This window comes from Manihot esculenta, chromosome 6 (assembly GCF_001659605.2).
Source record: "Manihot esculenta cultivar AM560-2 chromosome 6, M.esculenta_v8, whole genome shotgun sequence".
NCBI lineage: Eukaryota > Viridiplantae > Streptophyta > Magnoliopsida > Malpighiales > Euphorbiaceae > Manihot > Manihot esculenta.
The window spans coordinates 10,571,361-10,590,429 of NC_035166.2; the positions used below are offsets into that span (position 1 = coordinate 10,571,361).

At 42.9% G+C, this 19,069-nt stretch overlaps 1 non-coding gene across 1 annotated transcript; it reads left to right on the forward strand.

Annotated features, from left to right (window-relative positions):
* The first annotated feature begins 1,903 nt into the window (after positions 1-1,903).
* Positions 1,904-2,010, forward strand: LOC122723922. Its single transcript, XR_006351117.1, has one exon. It is a non-coding gene; the product is annotated as a small nucleolar RNA R71 (small nucleolar RNA).
* The last annotated feature ends 17,059 nt before the right edge of the window (positions 2,011-19,069 follow it).

Consider the following 19,069-nt stretch of genomic DNA (forward strand, 5'->3'; position numbering starts at 1 on the left):
GTGATTTGGGCAAGTCAGTATTTGCCTGTTCTGGCGATTTGGCAAATCACCCGCAACCAGCAGTGAACAGTATGCTGTCTGGTCTGCTGCTTGCTGTCTGCTGACTGATTTGGGCAGATTATCTGGCGCTGGGTCTGGTGATCTGGGTAGATCACTCTCTATTCTGTCTGTTTGTTCCAGCGATTTGGGCAAGTCAGAATCTGCTTGTACTGGTGATTTGGACAGTGATTTGGGCAAATCACTTGGCCAAATTACCTCTGCTATAGTTAAGTTCTGCTGATTTTCCCATCGATTTGCACAAATCGCCTCTGCTGGGTTGCCTCCTAGTAGCGCCCTAGTTTAAAGTCGCGGGCTGGACTTTTCTAACTTGATCAAGGCTCAAGTAATGGGGGGAGGGAAAAGGATTCCAACAGAATTAAGTAAGAAGTGCAGCACACCTTTCGTTTTGGTTATAACCCATCCTATTTCTTTCATGTACTCATGAAGTAACATGATTAATTTCTCCTCTTCCAAGTGAGGTGTGCTTCTAGCCTCTATGTTTGAATTTTTGAGGTGATTGGGCAGCACTTTGAACTCCAATTCATATTTCTCCATAAAAGGTGGCTGCAATCTGGTACTGAACTTGGGCAAATCGAATTCTGCTTGCACTGATGATTTGGGCAAATCAAAATCTGTCTGCATTGTTGATTTGATTTCTGCCTGTTCAAGTGATTTGGGCAAATCAGATTCTGTCTGTACAAGTGATTTGGGCAAATCGCCTCTGGACCAGCATGCTGTCTCTTCTATTTCTGTTCCTTTCAAAATTTTCCTGTTCTCCTCATCCTCCTGGCTGGTGTTCCTTGGTATTTGTTTGACATCATCAAGCAAAGGTATGTTGATCTCCACTTTGCGAAAGGTTGCAAGTATTTCTTTCTCTTCTTTTTCTTTTTGTGATCTTGCAAATCTCTTGGGAAAGGGAGGAGGTACCTTAAATTTTTCTTCTAGTTGCTGATCTGCCTTGGTCCGTTTGGAGCTGAATTATGCCTGGGTCATTGATTTGAACAAATCATTTTATGTCTTCTCTGAGGATTTGGGCAAATCGCCACTGCTGGGCAGTACTGTCTGTCCATCAATTGGGTCTGTGATTTGGGCAGATCGACTGCCCTGATCACTTTCTGGTAGATTCTCTTCAGTGACCTGTTTTTGCATTTTCTCAAGCCTGCTGTCTTGAAGCTCTTTTTCACTTCTCAATGTGATGGCACTAGCATTCTGCCTTGGATTTATCTCAGTTTGGGAGGGTAGCTTTCCTTGTGATTCAAGCTTACTCATTGAAGTGGCCATTTGCTGCTCAAGGTTTTGCACCGAATTTGCTAAGGATTTCACAATCTCTTCAAGGGGAGTGTTGGACTTTTGAGGTGCTGCTTGGGCTGGATTTCTTTGTTGATAGCTTGGATATTGATTGGCCCTTGCATAACTGAAGTTCGGATGGTCCCTCCAACCTGGGTTGTAGGTGTTAGAATAGGGATCATACCTCCTTTGCCCATTAAATCCTCCTACTTGCTGGTCCTCTTCTTGAAGGGAGGGACATAGGTCAGTAGGGTGGCTCAAGTTTGCAGATATTCCACATGGTTTGGGCTGCTGAATCTGCTGGACTTGTTGGGCTCGACCCACAACAAGGCTACGGACAGCATTGGTGAGATCAGAAATTTGGGATGCTAAAGTGGATGTACTCACCTCATTCACCCTTCTTAGTGGCTGTTCTTGGTCTCCAAATTGCTGTGAGGCTGCTGCCATGGTGGAAATTAAATTCCTTATGGCTTGAGGTGACTTGTCTTCAATTGATCCTCCACATGCTGCATCTATGAACTTTCTTTCTGAAGGTAGCAAACCTCCATAGAAGTATTCAATGAGTGACTTATCAGAGATGTCATGTTGAGGGCAGCTTGTGCACAATCGATTGAATCTTTCCCAATATTCATATAGCTCTTCATAATCCTTTTGCTTGATGCAACTGATCTCTCTTCTGATGCCAATAGCTTTTGAGGTTGGGAAGTATTTGCTCAAGAAGACTCTAACCATCCCATCCCATGAAGTGATGGATCCAGGTGGTAAATAGAATAACCATTCTTTGGCAAAATCATCAAGAGAAAAGGGAAAAGCTCTTAATTTAACATGCTCTTCGAAAATACCTTGAGGCCTCATTGTTGAGCACACAATGTGAAATTCTTTGAGGTGCTTGTGTGGATCCTCATTTTTTAGACCTCTGAATTTTGGAAGGAGATGAATTAATCCGGTTTTGAGCTCAAAAGGGGTTGCCAAAGGTGGGTAAGTGATGCACCATAGTGCTTGATCATTCAAGGGTGTTGCTAGTTCGCGAAGAGTTTTTTCTTGTGCCATTGGAGCTCTTGCCTCAACGTTTTTAGCTTCAAATTCAGCAAGGACAGCAGCTGGTTCAAGAACAGTGGCTGCTACATTTTCTGCCTCTTTAGGTGCTGCTATGACTGTCTTTATAGCAGCTGGTTCAGTTGCTGTTTTAGGGGCTGGTTCTGGGATTTTGTTGGCAAAAATTTCTGGTTTTTGGGCTGGTTTTGGTGCAATTTTAGGGGCTGATTATGAGTGTAGCAGCTTGTGCAGCAATAGATTCAAAAAGTGCAGCATGTACAACAGTTTCAGCAATTGGTTCAGCAACTTTATTCAACAGGTGCAACAGCAGGTTCCTCAGTAACTTGTGCAGCAGATTGTATCTCAGTTTCTGGTATAAGTGCAGCAGCAGCAGGTGTTGCGGCTGATTTAATAAATTCTACAGCAGGTACAGGTGCAGCAGCAGGTGTTTCAGATGGTTCAGTGGCAGATCGAATGGTAGACACCAGATTTGTTGCCGATGCTGATGTAGATGGTTTTGAGGCTTGGTTCCTCAAGTTTGCTTGCTTTCTCAAGCTCTTGGCAATACGTTCAATTTTTGGATCGTAAAGAAGAGCTTCTTTACGATCAGCCCTGGTCATAAAAGGAAAGTACATTAGTTAGATCAAATCCCCAGCAACGGCGCCAATTTTTGATAGCGGTTGTTGAATCCGTAAAAAATAAACCTATTATCAACCAACAAATTAATTTGCAGATAGTGGCAATAGGGTCGAACCACAGGGATTTGACACTACGAATTTTCCTATTAATGACTTGGACAAATAACAAAAGTAAATAAAAGAGGGGGGTTTGATTTGATGGTAATGAATTAAAACTAAATAGCAAGATAAAGCAATAATTTAAAAGATAAGAATTTCAATGGGAAAAGGATTCTAGTTGAAGCATGGATGAATTTCAGTTTGTTTAGAATTGATCATTGACCTTTTGGTACTCTTATTTATTTCAATAAGTTAGTTTAGGACGTGGAAGACGCTTATCACAATCCAAATTCCTCCTAAGTTTTAGTTTGATTAGGAAACGTTCGCTAATCGAACTCTAGCTAACAAGTTGCCAAGGAACGTTCTTGGGGCTTTTAGCATCGAACAACTGTTAACTGCATTAGGACTTAGAGAAACCCAACTCTAACCTTGCCAACCGCGTGGTCAAGTTTAGATTATGCAACTGATTATACTTATGATTAAATAACCTAAGCAATTACGGACCTAAATTATTCAAACAATATATTACTCAAGCAATTAAAAGCAACAGGCCTTAATTGATTTTAAAAGCAAAGCAATAATTATAGAAAGATCAAGTTGCATAAATATTGAAAATAAACAAGAGTTTAATAATGGAGTATTAAATCTCCCAATTCATCACAAATCTGAAATTTCCAACTTCAACTAGAAAGAAGGTATTTAGCCACTCATGGTGGACAAAATCACAAAAGAGAAGAGAAAGAAAGAGATAGGGACTGCCGCAGGCTTGCTGCTGTGCTTTTGCAGAACTGCCGATGATGAGAAGATGATGACCTTCTGGTTTAATTGTTGTCCTCTTTATAGCTGGAGAGTTCCAATTCAATTAGGGTTTTGAAATCCTAATTTGACTTGATCTTTGTAGTCTTTGATTCCCCTTTTGTCTTGGAATTTTATTGTGAATGGAATTTCTTAGGTGAAAAGACTCTCTTGTGACTCTTAGAATTGAGTTGGAACTGGTCTTGAAGAGTTTGAAGTTTGGTAGGATTTTACTGCTTTTGAATCTGGAATTTTCCTCTCTTCCCGTGCTTCTGGATTTTCTGGCGTCAGTGTGATTTGGGCGGGTGATTTGGGCAGATCACTTTGCCCAAATCGTTTCTGTGTGTTGTCTCTAGATTTCTGCCTTAGCTTTCTGCTTCTGATTTCTGCGGGTGATTTGGCCAAATCACTTTGACCCAATCACTTTTCCAGCTTTTTCTGCACTTTTTCTCAAACTTTCCATTTTCTTCATTTTCTATAAAAACATAACAAAAACATAAATTAAGCTAGAAAAATGTGTAATTAAGCAGTAATAAATATAATAAAAATGTGGCATGCTTGATCAGAGGGATTACTCCAACTTCAACTAAGCAAGGTCCAACAATTTTGAAAATTTTCAGCATCATTACACTTAACAAGCACCTCCTCAAAAGCAAGGTATGCCCTTTGAAAATATTATTAAGTCTCTTGCTTATATCGTGCAAAATTTGGAATAATAGATAAGCCAAGTAGCCACATCAGTATTGGCTACAATCACAAGAAAAATTGCCTTCATAAATAGTGGCTAACCTAAAACAGAATGTCAGCGTTATTATCTTGAGAAGCAAGAAGGAACTACAGAATAATGGATTTGAGCAGCAATTTGCCCAAATCTCTAGGCAAACCACCGAAAAAGTAATGATAGATTTGAGTAGAAATTTACCCAAACCTCTGGGTAAACCACTGAGAAGAAGTTGCAGATAATTCATGAATAACAGATAGAGGACAAGGCAACTAAGAATACATAGCAAGATCAATTCAAAGTTCCTCCACCATTTCCAGAAAGATTAGCCAATAACAAAAAGAAAAAAGAAGAAAAAGGAAATTTTTGAAACTTTTCGCAAGGTTGAGATAAAAATTCATTTACTTGATATTATTAAGCAAATGGCTAAGTATGAAAAATTTTTGAAGGAGTTCTGTACCAAAAAGAAAAAGCTACCCAAGAGTGAAAGGGTAAGTGTGAGAAAAAATGTTTTTGCTGTTATTCAAAAGAAATTGCCTCCTAAATGCAATGATAGAGGCATGTTTGCTATTTCTTGCACTATTGATAATCTTATATTTAAAAAAACTATGTGTGATCTTAGATTTTCAATTAATGTCATGCCTTTATCTATTTATAATTCATTGAATGCTGGTCCCTTAAAGAAAATAAATGTTTCCATCTAACTTGCTGATAGATCCATTGTTTATCATGAGGGTGTTTTGGAAGATGTCCTAGTTCAAGTTGATGGATTAATTTTTTATGCAGATTTTTACATCATTGACATGAAAGAGGATAAAGCTAATATTGCATCTAATATTTTGTTGGGTATGCCTTTTCTCAGCATGACTAGAACCAAAATAAATGTACATGATGATACACTCACTATAAAATTTGATGGAGAAGTGATTAAATTTAATGTTTATGATTATTTGTAATATTCTAGTGATGTAACTCATGTTGATGGCATAGATGTTTTTGATACTTTAAGCCAAAATAAATTTGAATTAAATGTTGATGATAAGTTGAATAGTGCTCAATACAGGGGTATGTACATGGACAATTCAAAACCATTAAATAAGCAAATTGTTGCTGATAAAAGATTAAAAGAGATTGTTCATGCTCTAAATAGCATTCTGCTATTGCCTAGGTCAGGTTTGCCCATAGATTTACCCAAATGAAACTCATAATAGTAGCTAAATGTTATGAAGGAACATGAGATTAAGTTTAAAGTGCTGCCCAATCACCTTAAAAATTCAGACCTAGGGGGTGGAGACACATTTTACTTAAAAAAGGAGAAACTAATCATGTTACTTCATGAGTACATGGAAGCAATATAGGATGGGTTATAACCAACACAAAAGCGTGCTACACTTCTTACTTGATCATGTTGGGATCTCTTTCCCTCCACCAATTACTTGAGCCTTACCTTATACCTTGCCCATTTCAACTTGACTAAGGGAGTACTATTCTAACCCTCTTTATATAACTTTTTATTTTTGTACATAGTGAGGGCAATGTATTAGTCAAGCGTAGGGGAGAAAAACTATATATATTGCATTTTCTTATTTCTTATTTTATTTTGCATTTTTTTTCATTTTTCATACATTTCCTTTTATTTCTTTTTATGCATTTTAATAGGAATTTTGGCTAAGCATTACAATTTGATTATTCCTCTCACTTTTAAACTCTTTGAAATTTGGATTGAATCATAAATAGTATGTTAGCATTTATGTTGATGATTTGTTTGGTTTTCATATTGCTTGCAATAATCTTTGATAATTGTCTTAAAGCATAAATAGTTGAGCTTGAACAAAATGTGTGTGCTTGCATGATTAAGGCATTTATGGAGTATAACTAGGACTTACTAAAGCCATAAATTTTTATTTTTAGTGGAACTTTTATCAAAGAAATAAGATGTTCAAGGTACCAAAGAAAAAGAAAAAAAAAAAAAGAGAGAGCATTAAATAAATCTATTATTCTGGTTAAGTGACCATGAGTAGTGCAAGTAGCCACTTGAAATTATGACCAATTGTGTAATACCCGGCTAGACTCCGGTATCGGAATTCCTACCGTCCGGTGGAATCTCGGATGTCGAAAACCTCTAGAAGGGTAAAATCATGTTTTCATAAAATGTTTTAATGTATTTTATGATTTTAAGTAAGAAAGAAATTGAAATTTGAATGAAAAAGACTATGGAGGCATTTCCAGGTTCGGCCGCCGAACCTCAAGTTCGGCCGCCGAACATGGGATAGTTTAGGGGGGCAAGTTAGGCTTCCGAAAGTGGCTCAGGTTCGGCCGCCGAACCCCATGTTCGGCCGCCGAACCCCATGTTCGGCCGCTGAACTTGCATGAGTTTTGGAGGCACTTTAGGCTGCCGAAAGTGGTCTGGCCAGCCCCTATAAAAGGGCTCCATGGCCGAAACAGGCGAGCTTTCTCCCCATTTTCGGCCAACAGTGAGTCCATGCTCTCCCATGGTCGTTTTTGACGATTTTCCTCCAATCTTTCAAGTTTTAACAAGTGTTTGCTTGGTTTTTGAAGATTTGTGAGCTTTGAGCAAGTTTTGGAGCTTGGAGACCCAAGGAGCTAGATCTCCCCCATCTCCGAGTTGGATCGCCTCTCCTCTCGATCTTCAAGAGGTAAGAGTAGATCTTTAGCTCATCCCATATTTTAAACAAGTTTTATAAGATTTGTGGGGTAGAAATACATGTTTAGGTTTATATTGAGTTTTTGGGTTATGTTGAGTTTTTAAACAATGTGGGTTGTTTATTTATGCTTGATGTGTTGTAGTTGGGGTTTAGGATAGTTTGAAGCCCCTAGGAGCTTATGTATGTGTGTATGCATGTTGTGGAAGTGTTGTGTTTGAGTTGAATGGTTTGGGAGGCAAATGAGCATTGTGGAGGCTGAGTTCTGCCCTTTGGAAGAACTCAGGTTCGGCAGCCGAAGGGACTTTCAGCCGCCGAACCTGCCTGCGGAGGCAAGCCTTTGGCTGCCGAACCCTGCTCCCGAAAGTGGACTTTCGGCTCTGGAAGGGAGTTTCGGCCGCCGAAGGTGCCGCCGAACATGCATGAGTTTCGTCTCTGGAAGGAACCTTCGGCCGCTGAAAGTGCCGCCGAAGGTGCATGACTTTCGTCTCTGGAGGGACTTTCGGCCGCCGAACCTGCCGCCGAAAGTGCCCTGTCCAGCCTTCCTTTGCATGATTTCTATGATTGTTTTAAGGTGTTTTAGGGGATTTTTGGGGAGTATTTTAGAGTCATGTTCATGTATGTTTGGTCCCTCATTTGAGTCCACCTGTGTAGGTTCGGACCCGAGGAACCGAGGACCCCAGCAGTGAGACAGCTGCTTCAGTGTCTTGTCAGAGCTAGCCTGATGTGAGTGGAATAACTCTTTATGTTTCAAAGTAAATAAATCAGATTTTGAGCATGTTCATGCATCACGAATGCCATGAGATAAATTAGGTTGTTTGCATTAGAATTCACGAATATGTTGCATTGCATAATATGATGATGATGTGGATGAGTATTGGATGATCCTTTAGTCCTCGTATGATATGAGATGATGATGACATGATGTGATATGGTATGGTATGGAAGTCCAGGTCGAGGCCCATTTTACGCCCCTGGCACTATGTTAAGAGAAAGACCAGGTCGAGGCCCATTCTACGGCCCTGGCATTATAGGAATGTTATGTTATGTATGTTATGTTAAGAGAAAGACCAGGTCGAGGCCCATTCTACGCCCCTGGCACTATTGGATATGTAGAGGACTATTGGTGACAAAACCATCCTTGATATGATTTGTCTGTGATGTGATGCATTCCATGATAGCATGTGTTTTAAATGTTTTATTATTCTGCTCACTGGGCTCTAGTAGCTCACCCCATTTCCTTAATCCCCCAAGTTTGCAGGTACGGGCTAGATCAGAATGTCAGCAAGAGTAAAGTCAAGTTTTACGTAATAGTTAGATGTGGACATGAGGATGATGTAATGTATAGTAATGTAATGTAATGTAATGACGAGTATTGAGGTTTAGAGATGTGCTTGACCCTAGTATGTTAGTTAATCCCTTTGTACATGATCTATAGAATGTTTTATCACTGTTTATGTAAACCAAACTTATTATATGTTATGTTACCCCATTGGAGTATTGATGAGGACTCCAGTGTGGGGTGGATGGTTATGCTTATGAGTTGTGCATGCACAAGTTAAGTTTGGTAAATGAATGAGAAAAGTTCAAAATTTTTATGTAATTGTTGATCATGTATGGGATTAAACAGGTATACAGGATGTATGTTAGGCTTGCTACGGGTCCCGGCGGCCTTAAGCCGATCTGGATCCTAGCGCCGGTAGCGGTCCGGTTTTCGGGTCGTTACAGATTGGTATCAGAGCCTTAGGTTCATATGGTCGGACCTAGAGTGTTGGGCTCATAGATGTTCTAGAAGGTCAAGCACAATAGGAGAATCATGTCCACTAGGATAGGATGTAGAGTCCTGTCTTGAATGATGATGTGGAATGCCATGATTATATGCATGTACATTAATGATATGTGATGTATGTGATGCGGGTTCATGTGTTTGCACATGAACCATTTGATGCTAATGTTTATGTGTTGTGTGCTATTTTTCAGTAAGTGAGATGAGAGGAACTCGTCGATCTGCACGATTGATTGGAGTACCACCTCAGGACGAGGGCATGGATGCCCGTCCTCCAGCATTGCCTAGGGCAATGTCCTGTAGGTCTAGCAGGGAGAGAACGTCAAGGGACCCTAGAAGGTCTTTTGATGTGAGCAGAAGGGGAACAGTTCAAGGTGGAGTTTCAGAAGATGTGGGGGATGATATGGATGTGGATCAGAGGAGGGATGGCAGCCTTGGTGTGAGCATGTCTGAAGAGGGCATGGGAGAGTCTCAAGGAGGCACTCAGGCCTCGGGGTTTGTTCAACCACCCCAGTACCCACCCTTTTCACAGAATCCCGGGTATTCGATGGGAGGTACATCGGATTACCCTAGCTTTAACCCTTATCATTCTCAGATGCCATACCTACCTTTCTACCCACCATATCCACAGTACCCTATGTACCCACCCCCATCTTTCTACCCAGGTACAACAAACCCTAACCCAGGGGATGTTGCACCTCCTCCACCACCAGCAGAACCTACTGTCCCAGAAACCCAAGTACCTAAACCTAGCTCATCTGGAGGGAGCAAGGTCAAGATGACCGATTACATAAAGCTGGGTGCTCCCCAGTATGAAACAGGTGATGACCCGTTTGAGTATCTTGGGAGGGTCAAAATGATTACAGATGAGATAGGAGCTGATGACAGTAGAGCCATTCAAATGGCTGGGTTCACACTGAAGTACAAGAAGGCTCGAGAGTGGTTCAAAAACTATGTGAACCCGAGATTGGATAGCCTATCATGGGAAGAGTTTGCTAATGAGTTTGCAGGATGGGCTTTCTCTGACAGTTCAATGGAGTTAAAGATGATCGAATTTGAGCAGTTGAGGCAGACAGAGGATATGAGTGTAGAGGAGTTCACAGACAGGTTCTTATAGCTGTTGCCGTTTGCAGGGCAGACCCTTGATACAGATCAGAAGAAGGCTAGGAGGTATATCATGAAGCTTCATTCTAGGTATTCCTCCTTGATCCAATCAGCAGATAGGGAGAGCTTCCATGCCATAGTAGATATGGCCCAGAAAATGGAGGCTAGTGCCATCATTCAGGGAACAATTAAGCAGTCAGTGGCACAACCCTCTGGTTCCAAGACCCCAGGTGGGGGAAGGTTAGACCCTTCTTCTCTGAGTGCAGCAGCTTCAGGCAGTAAAAAGTGGGGTAAGGCCAAGTCTAAGAAGAACAAGTTCTGGAACAAGATCAAGTCAGGTCTGGGATTAGGAAGTGGTTCGAGCTCAGGTACAGATAATGCAGTATGCATGAAGTGTGGGAAGCCGCACAAGAGAGTATGTCGGTTTGGGACGACAGCCTGCTTCAGATGTGGGCAGGAGGGACACATGGCACGGGAGTGTCCTAGAGCAGCTTTTGTGGCACAGTCCCAGCTGTAACAGCCCGGCCCCGTACGACCGGCCCTGTTACCGCTCACAGCCCGTGACCTTCCTCTGGGCCCAGCCACTGTGAGCAGCTCTTAACATCCCTTCACCCTCACGGGTTCCAGGCAGGATTTGTCCCTCGGGGGAGCCATTACGGCCCGCCCTAGCCCGAGTGGATTTGGCCCAATTCCTTCCTCTGGAAATTAGGTATTGGAACAATTGGTACTCACTCTCACCAGACTATTCCCTTAAAGTGGGAGGTCAAGGGTTCGAGCAGTGGGGGAGGCGACCTAATTCCCAGAGGAAGGAATTGGGCCAAATCCACTCGGACTAGGGCGGGCCGTAATGGCTCCCCCGAGGGACAAATCCTGCCTGGAACCCGTGAGGGTGAAGGGATGTTAAGAGCTGCTCACAGTGGCTGGGCCCAGAGGAAGGTCACGGGCTGTGAGCGGTAACAGGGCCGGTCGTACGGGGCCGGGCTGTTACACCAGCAGACAGCTTCGGGTAGTGTGGCTCAGCCAGCAGCTCCAGTCGTGACTCAGGCCAGTGGCAGAGGCAGAAGGAGAGGGTCAGCCTCTTCTTCAGCGGGTTTCAGGGGTGAAGGTCCATCAGCTCCAGCACGGATCTTCACGATGACTCAGCAGGAGGCAAATGCATCAAACACCGTGGTGTCAGGTAATCTCATCATTGGTTGTTCAGATGTTCATGCCTTAATGGACCCTGGTGCATCTCATTCTTTCATTGCTCCAAGGGCCATCGAGAGGTTGGGTCTGATGGTCTCTGGGTTAGGGTGTCCCCTATGGGTCAGTGGACCCAAGTGTGACCCGTCAGTGGCAGAGTCGGTCTGCCAGTTTAGTCCCGTTTTTGTTGAGGGGAGATGCCTTTCCGCTGACCTTGTGGTTCTAGATTTGACAGATTTTTACCTCATTCTAAGGATGGATTGGCTATCTACCCATGGTGCTACCTTGGACTGCAGAGACAAGGTAGTCAGGTTCAGATGTCAGGATGGGTCAGAGGTTGTCTTCAGAGGAGACAGGAGGGGTACACCTAGAGGTTTGATATCAGCCCTACAGGCTCGTAGGTTGCTCAGGAGGGGTTGTCAAGGTTTTCTAGCTCATGTGAAAGAGCTGGATAGTCATGTCAGAGAGCCCGCCTCGGTGCCCGTGGTCAGAGAGTTTTTAGACGTCTTCCCAGACGAGCTGCGAGGTTTACCACCTGTTAAGGAGATAGAGTTTGAAATTGAGTTAATGCCTGGAACCAGACCGATCTCTATCCCTCCCTACAGGATGGCACCAGCAGAATTGAAGAAGCTTAAGGAGCAGTTGCAAGAGCTGGTAGATAAGGGCTTCATCCGACCGAGTACCTCGCCTTGGGGTGCTCCAGTACTGTTTGTGAAAAAGAAAGATGGATCCCTTAGACTTTGTATCGACTACAGGCAGTTGAACAAGGTCACTACCAAGAATAAGTACCCGTTGCCAAGGATCGACGATCTATTTGACCAGCTAGCAGGAGCAGGTTGTTTCTCCAAGATAGATCTGAGATCCGGGTACCATCAACTGAGGATAAGAGAAGAGGATGTGCCGAAGACAGCATTCAGGATCAGATATGGGCACTATGAGTTCCTTGTAATGCCGTTCGGGTTAACCAATACCCCTGCAGCATTCATGGATCTCTTGAACAGAGTTTTCAGTCAGTATCTGGATCACTTTGTTATTGTCTTCATAGATGATATCTTAGTGTACTCCAGGAATGCAGAGGAGTATGCCCATCATCTGAGGTTAGTTCTGCAGACCTTGAGGGAACACGGCTTGTATGCCAAGTTCTCCAAGTGTGAGTTCTGGCTGAGGAGCATCTCTTTCTTGGGGCATGTTGTGTCAGAAAATGGAATCAAGGTGGACCCCAAGAAAGTGGAAGCCGTAGCTAACTGGCCTAGACCCACTACAGTGACAGAGATTAAGAGCTTCTTGGGTTTGGCAGGTTACTACAAGAGGTTCATTCAGGACTTCTCTACGATTGCAGCTCCTATGACCAGACTGACTAAGAAGAATCAGAGGTTTGTGTGGACTGACCAGTGTGAAGAAAGCTTTGAAGAGCTAAAGAAGAGGTTGATGTCGGCACCGGTGTTAGCTCTGCCAACTAGTAATGAAGACTTCACGGTTTTCTTTGATGCGTCCCGTATGGGACTGGGTTGAGTGCTGATGCAGAATGAAAGGGTGATTGCTAATGCTTCTAGATAGCTGAAGAAGCACGAGTTGAATCACCCTACACATTATGTAACGACCTGAAAACCGGACCGCTACCGGCGTTAGGATCCAGATCGGCTTAAGGCCGCCGGGACCCGTAGCAAGCCAAACATTCATCCTGCATACCTGTTTAATCCCATACATGATCAACAATTATATAAAAATTTAAAACTTTCTCATTTACTCATTCATTCATTCGTTCATTCTTTCTTTCATTCTTTCATTCTTTCACCAAGCTTAACCTGTGCATGCACGAATCATAACATAAAACCCCTCATTGGAGTCCTCATCAAATACTCCAATGGGGTAACATAACATACATTAACCTTGGTTTTCAATAATCATCATTAAACATTTAAGATCATGTACTAGAAAGGGATTAACAACATACTATGGTCAAGCACAACTCTAAACTTCCATAAGCATCATTACATAACATTTCTATACTATACTTTTACATTACATCATATTCATGTCCACATCTAGCTATTACATAAAACATTACTCTACTCCTGCTGACCTCCTGGTCTACCCTGTACCTGCAAACCTGGGGGTTAAGGGAGAGGGGTGAGCTATAAAGCCCAGTGAGCAAAATAACATTTATTTTAACATAACACTTACTTTAAAAGAGATGAGGATATTGCTGGAGCATGGACTCCCGTGTCTCCCAGGTACACTCCTCAAAGTTGTGGTGATTCCAAAAGACTTTTACCATCGGGATTTCCTTGTTTCTTAGCTTTCTAATCTGGGTGTCTATGATCCGCACTGGCTGCTCAACATAGGTGAGATCTTCTTGGATCTCCACATCAGGCTCACTAAGAACCTTGCTCGGATCTGACACGAACTTTCTTAACATGGAAACATGGAAAACCGGATGGATTCTCTCCATAGAAGCAGGTAAGTCCAACTTGTACGATACATTCCCAATCTTTTGCAAGATCTCGAAGGGTCCGATGTACCGTGGAGCCAGCTTACCTTTCTTTCCGAACCGAATCACCCCTTTCATTGGAGACACCTTGAGCAATACCAAATCCCCCTCCTGAAACTCCACTTGCCTTCTACGGATATCTGCATAACTTTTCTGCCTGCTCACAGCAGTCTTGATCCTTTCTCTGATTATGGTCACCATTCTGCTGGTGATCTCTACTAGCTCAGGCCCTGTCAAGGCCCTTTCTCCAACTTCTTCCCAGCAAACAGGTGATCTGCACTTCCTTCCATACAAAGCTTCATATGGGGCCATCCCTATGCTAGCATGATGGCTGTTATTGTAGGCAAACTCCACTAAAGGTAGATGCTGCCTCCAAGAACCGCCAAAATCCAGCACACACATTCTGAGCATATCCTCTATTGTTTGGATGGTCCTCTCTGACTGTCCGTCCGTCTGTGGATGGAAAGCAGTGCTAAAATCCAACCTGGTACCCATAGCATTCTGCAGACTCCGCCAAAACCTGGAGGTGAACTGGGGTCCTCTATCAGACACTATTGAAACAGGAACCCCATGCAACCTGACAACCTCAACTGCTCAAATTCAATCATCATCAACTCCCTTGAACTGTCAGGGAAAGCCCATCCTGCAAACTCATTTGCAAACTCCTCCCATGATAGGCTGTCCAACCTCGGGTTCACATAGCTTTTAAACTACTCACGGGCCTTCTTGCACTTCAGTGTGAACCCAGCCATCTAAATCGCTCTACTGTCATCAGCTCCTATCTCATCTGTTATCATCTTGACCCTCTCAAGGTACACAAACGGGTCATCACCGGTTTCATACTGGGGAGCACCCAGCTTCATGTAGTCGGTCATCTTGACCTTGCTCCCTCCAGATGAGCTAGGCTTTGGTACTTGGGTTTCTGGGACAGTAGGTGCTGCTGGTGGTGGAGGAGGTGCAGCATCCCCATGGGTAGGGTTTGCTGTACCTGGGTAGAAGGATGGGGGTGGGTACATAGGGTACTGTGGGTACAGTGGGTAGAAAGGTGGGTATGGCATGTGTGAGTGGTAAGGGCTAAAGCTGGGGTAATTTGATGTACCTCCCATCGAATACCCGGGATTCTGAGAAAAGGGTGGGTACTGGGGTGGCTGAACAAATCCCGAGGCCTGAGTGCCTCCTTGGAACTCTCCCATACCCTCCTCCGACATACTCACTCCAAGACTGCCATCCCTCCTCTGATCCACATCCATATCATCCCCCACATCCTCTGACATTCCTGCTTGCACTGTTCCCCTTACTGATCTGCTTCTGTTCATATCCAAAGACCTTATAGGGTCTCTCACTGCTCTTTCCCTGCTAGACTTGCTAGACATTGCCCTTGGCAATGCAGGGGGATGGGCACTCATGCCCTCATCCTCCGATGATACTCCAGTCAATCGTGCAGATCGACGAGTTCCTCTCATCCTGTTTACTGAAAAACAGCACACATCACATAAACATTAGCATCAAATGGCTCATGTGAAAACACATGAACCCGCATCACATACATCACACACATAGCATATCATTAATGCACATGCATATAATCATGGCATTTCACATCATCATTCAAGACAAGACTCTACATCCTATCCTAGTGGACATGATTTCCCTATTGTGCATGACCTTCTATAACCTCCATGAGCCCGACACTCTAGGTCCGACCATATGAACCTAGGGCTCTGATACCAATCTGTAACGACCCGAAAACTGGACCGCTACCGGCGCTAGGATCCAGATCGGCTTAAGGCCGCCGGGACCCGTAGCAAGCCAAACATTCATCCTGCATACCTGTTTAATCCCATACATGATCAACAATTACATAAAAATTTAAAACTTTCTCATTTACTCATTCATTCATTCGTTCATTCTTTCTTTCATTCTTTCATTCTTTCACCAAGCTTAACCTGTGCATGCACGAATCATAACATAAAACCCCTCATTGGAGTCCTCATCAAATACTCCAATGGGGTAACATAACATACATTAAGCTTGGTTTTCAATAATCATCATTAAACATTTAAGATCATGTACTAGAAAGGGATTAACAACATACTATGGTCAAGCACAACTCTAAACTTCCATAAGCATCATTACATAACATTTCTATACTATACTTTTACATTACATCATATTCATGTCCACATCTAGCTATTACATAAAACATTACTCTACTCTTGCTGACCTCCTGGTCTACCCTATACCTGCAAACCTGGGGGTTAAGGGAGAGGGGTGAGCTATAAAGCCCAGTGAGCAAAATAACATTTATTTTAACATTCATGCTTTCATGTAATGCGCCACAACACAAACAAATCACATCAAGGATGGACTTGTCACCAATAGTCCTCAACATAGTCCAATCATGCCAGGGGCGTAGAATGGGCCTCACTAGTCTTTCTCTTACCATAGCATAACATAACATAACATTCCAAGGTGCCAGGGGCGTAGAATGGGCCTCACTGGTCTTTCTCTTGCCATAGTGCCAGGGGCATAGAATGGGCCTCACTGGTCTTCCGTACCGTATCATCATCATACCCTAGCATACGAGGACTAAAGGGTCATCCAACATCCACCCACATCATCATCAAGTTATGCAATGCAACATATTCGTGAATTCTAATGCAAACAACCTAGTATATCTCATGGCATACGTGATGCATGTATCATGCTCAAAATTTATTTATTTGCTTTAAAACATAAGGAGTTATTCCACTCACCTCTGGCTGAAACTCTAATGACTCTGAAGCAGCTATCTCACTGCTGAGGTCCTTGGTTCCTCGGGTCCGAACCTGCACAGGTGGACTCAAATGAGGTACCAAACAAACATGAACATGACTCTAAAATACTCCCCAAAAACCCCCTAAAACACCTTAAAATAATCATAGAAATCATGCAAAGGAGGGCTGCACAGGGCACTTTCGGCGGCAGGTTCGGCGGCCGAAAGGCCCTCCAGAGCCGAAAGTCATGCACCTTCGGCGGCACTTTCGGCGGCCGAAGGTTCCCTCTAGAGACGAAACTCATGCATGTTCGGCGGCACCTTCGGCGGCCGAAGCTCCCTTCCAGAGCCGAAGGTCCACTTTCGGGGGCAGGGTTCGGCAGCCGATACATGCTACCACAGGCAGGTTCGGCGGCCGAAAGAACCTTCGGCTGCCGAACCTGAGTTCTTCCCAAAGGGCAGAAACTCAGCCTCTCCGTGCATAAAAGCCTCCTAACACATTCAATCAAGCATTTTCCTATTCTACAACATGCATACTCAAGCATACAAGTTCCTAGGGGTTTCAAACTATCCTAAACCCCAACTACAACACATCAAACATGCATAACCAACATACATTGCTCATAAACACACATTTAACCATAAACTCAACATAAACCTACACATGCATTTCTACCCCATAAATCTTCATAAAACTTACTTAAAACATGAAATGAACTATGGATCTACTCTTACCTCTTGAAGAACGAGAGGAGAGGCGATCCAACTCGGAGATGGGGATAAATCCGCTCTTTTGTCTCCAAGTTTCCAAAACTTGCTCTTTTTGTTCAAATATCTTCAAATCAACATAAAGCTTGTTAAAATATGAAAGATCGGAGGAAAATCATAAAAAACGAACCATGGGAGAGCAGGAACTCACCGTGGCCAAAAATGGGGAGAAAAATCGCCCGTTTCGGCCATGGAGCCTTTATATAGGGGCTGCCAGACCACCTTTAGGCAGCCTAAGGTGCCTCCAAATCTCATGCAAGTTCGGCGGCCGAACATGGGGTTCGGCGGCTGAACCTTTGAAACTTTCGGAAGCCTAACTTGTCCCCCTAAACCATCCAATGTTCGGCGGCCGAACCTGGAAATGCCTCCATGGTCTTTTCCTTTCAAAACTCATTTTCCTTCTTACTTAAAATCATCAAATACATTAAAACATTTTATAAAAACATGATTTTACCCTTCTAGAGGTTTCTGACATCCGAGATTGACAGGAGCGGTTGTCGAAGCCGGTCAAAAATAACCTTCTTGGTTACCTACAATTTACAACTGCAGATAGTGGTGAAGGATCGTATCCACAGACAATTGATTACCTATTTATTTATCTCAGTCAAGACCAATAAAACCAATTGAAAACACAATAGAAAGCAAATAATCGCAAACAGAACAAAAGTAAAGTGCAAGGAAAGTAAAAAGGGGGGGTCTTGAGATGATTTGACTAACAACTATGGAAAGCAATTAAAACAGCAAGTAATCTAAAATAAGAGAGAAATCAATAAGAGAAAGGTCTAGTTGAAGATATGGATCCACTTTGGTTGTTTGGGTTGATCATTGAAACATGGTTATCTTGATTGATTCAATAGGTTGGTTATGGGGGTGGAAGACGCTTCTCACCACCATGTCTTTCCTTATGAACAAACTGATTAGGGAACGTCCTCTAACCAATTACTAATCAAAAAATTGCCAAGGAACGTCCTTGGGCCATAGGCATCAAAACAATTGCCAATTGCATGAAGAACAAGAAAGATCCAAACCCTAGCTACTCAAATGCATGAGATGTTGCTAGATCATACAATTTCTTGGGTTTTTACACCAAGTGTTCTATGGACAGAATATTTCCAGCAATTACGGACTAACAAATATTCAATCCAACAATAAATTAACTTTGCAATCAAGAATCAAGTGGCCAATTTGATCAAAACAACAAAGCAATCTTAGAATTAAGCACAATTGCATGAATATTGAATAAAATCAAAGATAAAAGTTTATGTTCAGATCTCACAACCCTTTAAACAACCTTAGTTTCAACCAAACTTCAACTAGAAAGAGGGTTTCAGCCACTCATGGCTGAACCAAACAGAAAATAAAAGAAAAGAAAGCAAAAAGATGAAGAACTAAGGTGGAGAGAGCCTTGGAGAGGCCTTGCCGAAATTGGAGGATGAAAAGCTATCTTTCTTGTGTTCTTGAAGCCTTTAAATAAGTCTTGAGAGGCTGCCTAGGGTTTCATGGAAGTCCAGGAGACTTTTAGAGGCTGTCCAAAGTGCCCTTGGTGTTGCATGTGCCTTGTTTGTGCATGAGTGAAGGCAAAAACGAGTTGCATGTGATGAAAGGCAAGTGGGGGCACTTTGGTCTTTTCATAGCTGTCCAAGATCCTCAAGATGTTGCCCAAAGAGTTAAGAGGCTGCCCATGCACTAATAAGGAAGGTGGAGAC